Source organism: Triticum aestivum, chromosome 5B (genome assembly GCF_018294505.1).
Source record: "Triticum aestivum cultivar Chinese Spring chromosome 5B, IWGSC CS RefSeq v2.1, whole genome shotgun sequence".
Lineage (NCBI taxonomy): Eukaryota > Viridiplantae > Streptophyta > Magnoliopsida > Poales > Poaceae > Triticum > Triticum aestivum.
Window position 1 is genome coordinate 107,136,037 of NC_057807.1, and position 6,536 is coordinate 107,142,572.

The 6,536-nt window shown below is 62.6% G+C and overlaps 2 protein-coding genes across 4 annotated transcripts in view; one reads left to right on the forward strand and one right to left on the reverse strand.

Annotated features, from left to right (window-relative positions):
* LOC123110653 (probable tRNA N6-adenosine threonylcarbamoyltransferase, mitochondrial) overlaps nucleotides 1-155 on the reverse strand; it is a 14,191-nt gene extending 14,036 nt beyond the window's left edge. For all 3 annotated transcript variants that reach the window (XR_006453540.1, XM_044531230.1, XM_044531226.1), the window contains exon 1: nucleotides 39-155. The gene's annotated coding sequence lies outside the window, so the exon portion shown is untranslated. The remainder of the gene's footprint in view (nucleotides 1-38) is intronic.
* Nucleotides 156-218: 63 nt separating this feature from the next.
* The window catches only part of LOC123110651 (probable inactive purple acid phosphatase 1), an 11,928-nt gene continuing 5,610 nt past the window's right edge, over nucleotides 219-6,536 (forward strand). The window contains exon 1 of the mRNA XM_044531224.1: nucleotides 219-483. The gene's annotated coding sequence lies outside the window, so the exon portion shown is untranslated. The remainder of the gene's footprint in view (nucleotides 484-6,536) is intronic.

A 6,536-nucleotide genomic window follows, 5' to 3' on the forward strand; every position in this document is an offset into this window, starting at 1 on the left:
GGGTGAGAGAGATAGAGAGGAGAGGGGCTGCACTGCACCTCGACGCGCGCCGCCGCTGCCGTCTCTGTCGGGGGTGAGGATTGGGTAGCTTTCTGTTCCTGTGGGGAGGGTGAGAAAAGAAAAAGAAAAACGTTTCGCACCTAGGGAGGTGACTGGCCCGGGCGAGCTTGGCCGCGGGCGGCCGAACAGCCGGCCGCCATCCTCCAGGCCGGCGTGTTCGCGTGCTCCGTCGGCGCCGCGCTCGCAGGCCAGGCCGAACAGCACGGTGTCGGGTCTGGAACATGAGCGGCGCGCCGGTGTACGCGCGAACGATGACCGTGGTGACTGGTGTCCTCCTCCGTCGCCCACCACCTGTTCGACCAAGGTCCATGCTATGCTATGGATTATGGATGCTTCTTGGCACATGTTCATGCGCTCCATGGCTGTCGAAGATCGTGAGAGTGCCACGTCCACGCCACGGTTCTTGCTCTCAAGGTTTGCCTGGTAATTTGATCAAGAAGCATTTATCTCTAATACAATTACCGAAAAAGGCTCGCGCCCCGTTTTATAAATAAAGCACATGCCAAAGCCAACATCCAACAAGGTCCACACGCACACAAAGTCCACACGCACACAAAGTCCAAGCACAGGCAAGCATCAAGGGTTACTGCTGAGGGCACAACTCAACAAGCCCAAAACACACACACAAAAAGGCACACGCGCCAGGAGGGAAACATCCTCTAGTCGGGCTCCGGTGGTGGCGGCGGGAGTGGAGGCGCCAGGCGGAAGGCCAACGAACGGAGGTCGGTGAGGAGTCTGTTGATGGCGTCCCGGTCCTGAGGGCGGCTAAGCGGCCGCCAGAGCTGCAAGTAACCACACATTTTAAAGATGGAGTCAGTCGCACGCCGAAGGGGCACCTTCTGAATGACAAGCTTATTGCGAACCGTCCACAGGGTCCAGGCTAGAACCCCGACGCACAGCCATCTAATATGTCTGTAGCGAGGGGGGGAGGCTTGAATTTCCGCAAGCAGGTCAGGGAAGTTGGTGTTGCACCACTGTCCCCCAACCGTTTCGCGGAAACAAGACCAAAGGAACTGTGCCGTGTAGCACGAGAAGAAGATGTGATTAGCGTCCTCTACCATGCCACACAGGGGGCACATTCCATCGCCAGGACCATGGCGCTTAAGAACCTCAACGCCGGTCGGGAGGCGGCCGCGGATCCATTGCCAAAGAAAGATCCGAATCTTAAGTGGGAGGCGAATGTCCCAGATAAGACCGAAGGGCTCCGGGGCTGACGAGGGGGCAATAGCCGCGTAGAGGGATTTGGTGGAGAAGCGGCCGGAGGGATCTAGGCGCCAGGAGATGGCGTCCGGAGAGTCGGCCACGTCCATAGGTAGCAGGGCGATGTCCTGGAGGAGGACATCCCAGGCAGCCACCTCAGCGGGGCCAAAAGGGCGGCGGAACGCGAGGCGCCCTAAGTCAATAAGGGCCGCCTCGACTGAGACCCGAGGGTCAACTACAATGTCGAAGAGGATGGGGAACCGTGCGGCTAGGGGGGAGCCTCCGAGCCATCTGTCGAACCAGAACAAGGTCGAGGCTCCAGAGCCCACAGAGACGGATGTGCCTATACGCAAGACCGGCAGCAACCGGACGACGGCCTGCCAAAACTGGGAACCGCCCGAGCGTTGGCAGAACGCTAGTGGCTGTCCACGCAGGTACTTGTTCTGGATGATAGTGAGCCAGAGGCCTCCGTCCCCATTGGCGATGCGCCAGAGCCAGCGGGTCAAGAGGGCGATGTTCATGCGCCGGGAGGACAGGATCCCAAGACCGCCCTGGTCTTTGGGTTTGCAGATATCTGGCCAGCTGACCATGTGGTATTTCTGCTTGCCCTCCTCCCCAGCCCAGAAGAATCTGGACTGGTATTTGGCGACCTCCTGATGGAGCGTTTCATGAAGGCTATAGAAGCTCATAAGGAACCACGGAGGCTGGCTAGCGATGAGTTGATAAGGATCACGCGCGCCGCCTTCGATAGCCAACGCCCTTTCCAGGGCTCTACGCGATGTTGCATACGAGTCACCGTGGGGCGGAGGTCCGCCACGGTGAGGCGCGAGTCACTAATGGGGATCCCCAGATAGGTCGTGGGGAAAGAACCCAACCGACAGTTAAGCCGGTCGGCAATGGACTGAGCGTCCTCAGAGGGGTAACCGAGCACCATCACTTCGCTCTAATCAAAGTTGATGGTGAGGCCCGACATTTGTTGGAAGCACAGAAGAAGGAACTTCAGGTTGGAGATCTCTAAGTCGGAACCCTCGACCATGATAATGGTGTCATCCACGTATTGTAGAAGGGAGACCCCTCCCCCTCCAACAAGGTGCGGGGCAAGGCCTCTAATATGCCCAGCAGCCTTGGCCTTATCCAAGATGGCGGCCAAGGCATCTACAACCATGTTGAACAAGAACGGCGAGAAGGGATCTCCCTGCCGGACCCCACAGAGGGTAGGGAAGAAGGGCCCAATGTCGCCGTTGATGTTCACCGCAGTCCAACCACAAGAGACGAGCTGCATGACGCGGGTCACCCAACGGTCATCGAAGCCCTTGCGAAGAAGGACTTCCCTCAGGAACGGCCAGTGCACCGTGTCGTAGGCTTTGTGGAAGTCCAACTTAAGAAAGGCCGCCCTATGGCGCTTCAGGCGGACCTCGTGGAGCACTTTGTGGAGCACCAACACCCCATCCAGGATAAATCGGCCTTGAATGAAGGCGGATTGGTTCGGGTGGGTGATAGTGTCCGCAAGGAGGGTCACCCTATTGGCGTACCCCTTAGCCAGGATCCGAAAAATCACATTAATCACTGTGATGGGGCGGAACTGGCGAATATCGGAGGCGCCCGGGACCTTAGGGATGAGGGTCACCACCCCATAATAAAGGCGCCCCAGGTCCATGGAGCCCGAGTAGAATTCCTCAAAGAGAGCCATGACCTCCGGCTTGATGGTAGGCCAGAACGTCTTGAAGAAAGCCACTGGTAGACCGTCAGGTCCCGGGGCCGAGGAGGGGTTCATCCCCTTAATGGCAGCGAGGACCTCGTCCTCGCTGAAGGGGGAAACCAAAGCCGCATTGGCTTCAGCCGATACTACGTGCGCGCCCGACCAAATGTCGGGGGCGAGACTAGCCCCACCGCGCGGGATGGGGGTAAATAAGGCCCTATAGAAGCCATCCACATGACAGCGGATGGCCGCTGGAAGAACTAACGGCGCGTCTCCATCCCACAGGCAGTGGATGGAGTTGCGACGGCGCCGGCCGTTCGCAACCGCCTGGAAATAGGCGGTGTTGGCATCGCCCTGTAGCACCCACCTCTGGGTACCACGCAAGCGCCAGTAAGCCTCCTCATCCGTGTAGATGGAGGAGAGCTGGTCCTCCAGGTCGTAACGAATCAGCCACTCGTCCGAGGAGAGCCCGGTCGAGTCCGCGCGAGCATCCAGGGCTTGAATAGCACTCAGGATGGACTTCTTGCGTTCTCTAAGGTCCCGGTCAAGATTAGCCCCCCAACCCTTCATGAACTGGCGGGCTAGCTTGGCACAAAAGTGCCATGAGTCGACCGCAGACATGGAGCGATGGGGTGCCGACCTAGCGAAAATCCAGGACGGCCTCCCGGAAGCCGGTCTGGTTGAGCCAGAAGAGCTCGAACCGGAACCGCGGCGGGGAGGGGGGGCGCTCGTCGGCGGTGGAGAGGAGAAGGGGGACATGATCGGAGCCAATCCCGGGTGACCGCCCGGAGCGATGCCAAGGGGCATCGCAATTCCCACTCCGGGGAAACTAGGACACGATCCAGCACGGATTGTGTCGGTACAGCTTGCCGGTTGGTCCAAGTGAATCTGGCACCTGTCCGGTCAAGCTCGCGGAGCCTCGTTGAATAATTGCATTCGGGGAAGATTAATCCGGGAGTTATTCTTCTCATCCGGGGATCGGATGAGATTGAAGTCACCCCCACTAAAACTGGGAGGGGAGAGTTAGAGATCTTCAGCTGCAGCTCATCAAGGAAGGCCGGGGAGCGGCGGTGGTCCGCCGGTCCGTAGACAACAATGACCTCCCATTTGAAGTTCAGGGCCCGCTCGAAGATCTCCATACTAACGAAAAAATCCCCTCTATCCATGCCTCCCACCTCAAATGTGGCATCCTTAACCCCTACGAGGATGCCACCCGAGTGGCCTGAGGTCCCACTAGAAGGGAGCCAGTGCCACGCGAAGAGGTGGGGGCTCAGATGTTCAAGCTCCTGCAGGGAGAACTCGGAGCGGAGGGTTTCTTGGATGGCCACAATGTCAATATGTTCATCCCGGATGTACTCGATGAGCTGGCGGCGACGACCATCATGGCCGAAGCCGCGGAGGTTCCAGAAAAGGGCCCGCATCTAAACCCCCATCGGGGGGCTGCTTGACCCCAGAACACGGAAGGCGCTTTGCGCCCGAAGGGCGGCCGTGCGAGACCGAGTGCGTCCACGGATAATCCCGTCGGCCACCGGAGGAGCCGGAGCCGGGGGCCGCAGCAGGCGGGCACGGGTCTCAGCCAGCCTCCCGTCGAGAATCTCCCGGGCCCTAATGGCCGCGATCTGATCTAAGGGGGGACTGACCTCCCCCCTGAAGACAATGGCCGAGTCATTGGCCACCTTAGCGAGGTGGCCGAGGGGAGCGGCCTCGAGAGCAGAAAAGGAGCAACGAGAAGAACTGGGAGGGGCAGGGTCCACACCTGACTCGAGGTTCCGGACCGCGGCGCGGAGCTCCGCCCGCTCGGCGACGGAAGGCGCAGGAGAGTCGCCCGGCCGCGACGCCTCCAGGCGGGCGCTGCGGCGAGAGGACGTCACCGGCGTCGAGGTGGAGCGGGGCCTCCTGGCGTATGCCACCGTCGGAGGGGGGGTGCACGGAGGCCGGGGAGGAGACGTCCACCGCCACCGAGGCGACAGGGGAAGCCGGCGAGGCGAGGTGGGAGCTGGACGACACCGACGCGGGGTGAGGGTCGGCCGACCCCAGAGCCGCCCCGGCTGCGGCCCCCGAGGGTGGAGGAGACGAGGCAGACGGGGCAGGGGCGACGGGCTCCCCAACACCACCAACCCCGGAGGACACCGGAGAAGGCGAGTCGGCGGAGGGCGAAGGCTCAGCCCCTGGTGGCGCGAGGCGGCGGGCCGAGGCGGCGTCGGGGGAGCGGGGGGACGATGGAGGGGCGACGAGGAGGCTCACGCTGGAGATGTCGCCGGTCGACGCCGACGGAGACGGGGAGGGAGCCAGAGGGGTGGCCAGGCGGAGGGCCACCACGAGGTCGATGGCCGATACCCGGGTACGCCCCGCCCCCGACCCGCCCCGACCCGCGGGAGGGTTGGGGGGGTCCCGAGACGGGGAGCGAGAGTGCTCCGACTCATCCTCATCCTCGGCAGGGTCGTCGAAGCGGGAGGAGCGCGAGCGGCGGTGGTAAGGGTCGTCAACATCAGCAGGCCCCCCCCCATGAGGCCGCCAGCAAAGAGACGGGGGCGGCTGACGTGGGACGGAGGCTCGGGGCGGATCTTGAGGTCGTAGCCGTCATCGTTGAAGAAGACACGGATCGTGACGTGGAGCTTGGAGGAGTCCAGGCATTTCACCTTAACCCGGACCTCCTCCTCCTTGCGCAGGGAGAGCTCATCCACCACCACCACCCTGCCCAGGATCTTGGACATACTGCGGATGACCCGCTCGAAACGGGCAACATCAGGGAGGCCGGAGATGAGGAGCCAAGCCGTGTCCAGGGTAGCAACGGCTCTGGGATCCCACTGCGGCTCAGAGATGTTCACCACGATGTCATTGAGAGCCAGGGTGATGTTGTTGCTGCGCGTGCAGAAGCCCATGCTCATCGCGTCAGGGAAGACCACTGAGAATGAGCTGGGAGCCATGGGGGTCACCTGCCAGTCCCACGTGCATCTGCACAAGTGGTTGAGCTCAGCCTCAATCAGCTCCGGGGTGGCGACGGCCTCGCCCACAACCGTCACCAATGCCAGCAGCGAGGGGGAAGGCGGGGCGAGCTCGGGCACCTCAATGTGGAAGAAGGCCAAGTCCTCGATGCCGTGCCCATACATCATGAGCTCCTCCGACACCGGGCGGTCCGGACAGAGAATCGCGGGGTGCCCGGTATCCTTGCAGAGGTAGCACGTCGGTGGGTTGGGGCACGCCACCTGGAAGTGTCCGGTCAGGCCGCAGTTGAAGCACGGCTGAGCTACGGCCGAGGCGGTGGTACCCGGAGGAGGAGCCGCGGTAGCGGTGGAGGTGGCGGCTTGTGGGCGCCGAGGGCCCTTCTTCTTCTTCTTCTTGGATCCCGGGCGTCCCCGGTTGCCGTTGCCGCCGTTGGCCGGCGGAAACGCAGCCTGGGAGCGGGGGGGCTGGTAGCGGCGGGAGGGGGGAGCGTCGGCGTCGTTGTTGGAGGGGAGCGGGCGGGGCGGCGAAGAGGACCGGTCACGGCGCCGGGTCGGCGAGGGGGACCGATGCCGAGGGGGCGGCCTGGCCTCCCAGGCCGGCGACCGGCCACGGTCGCGGGGCTCCCCCCGCG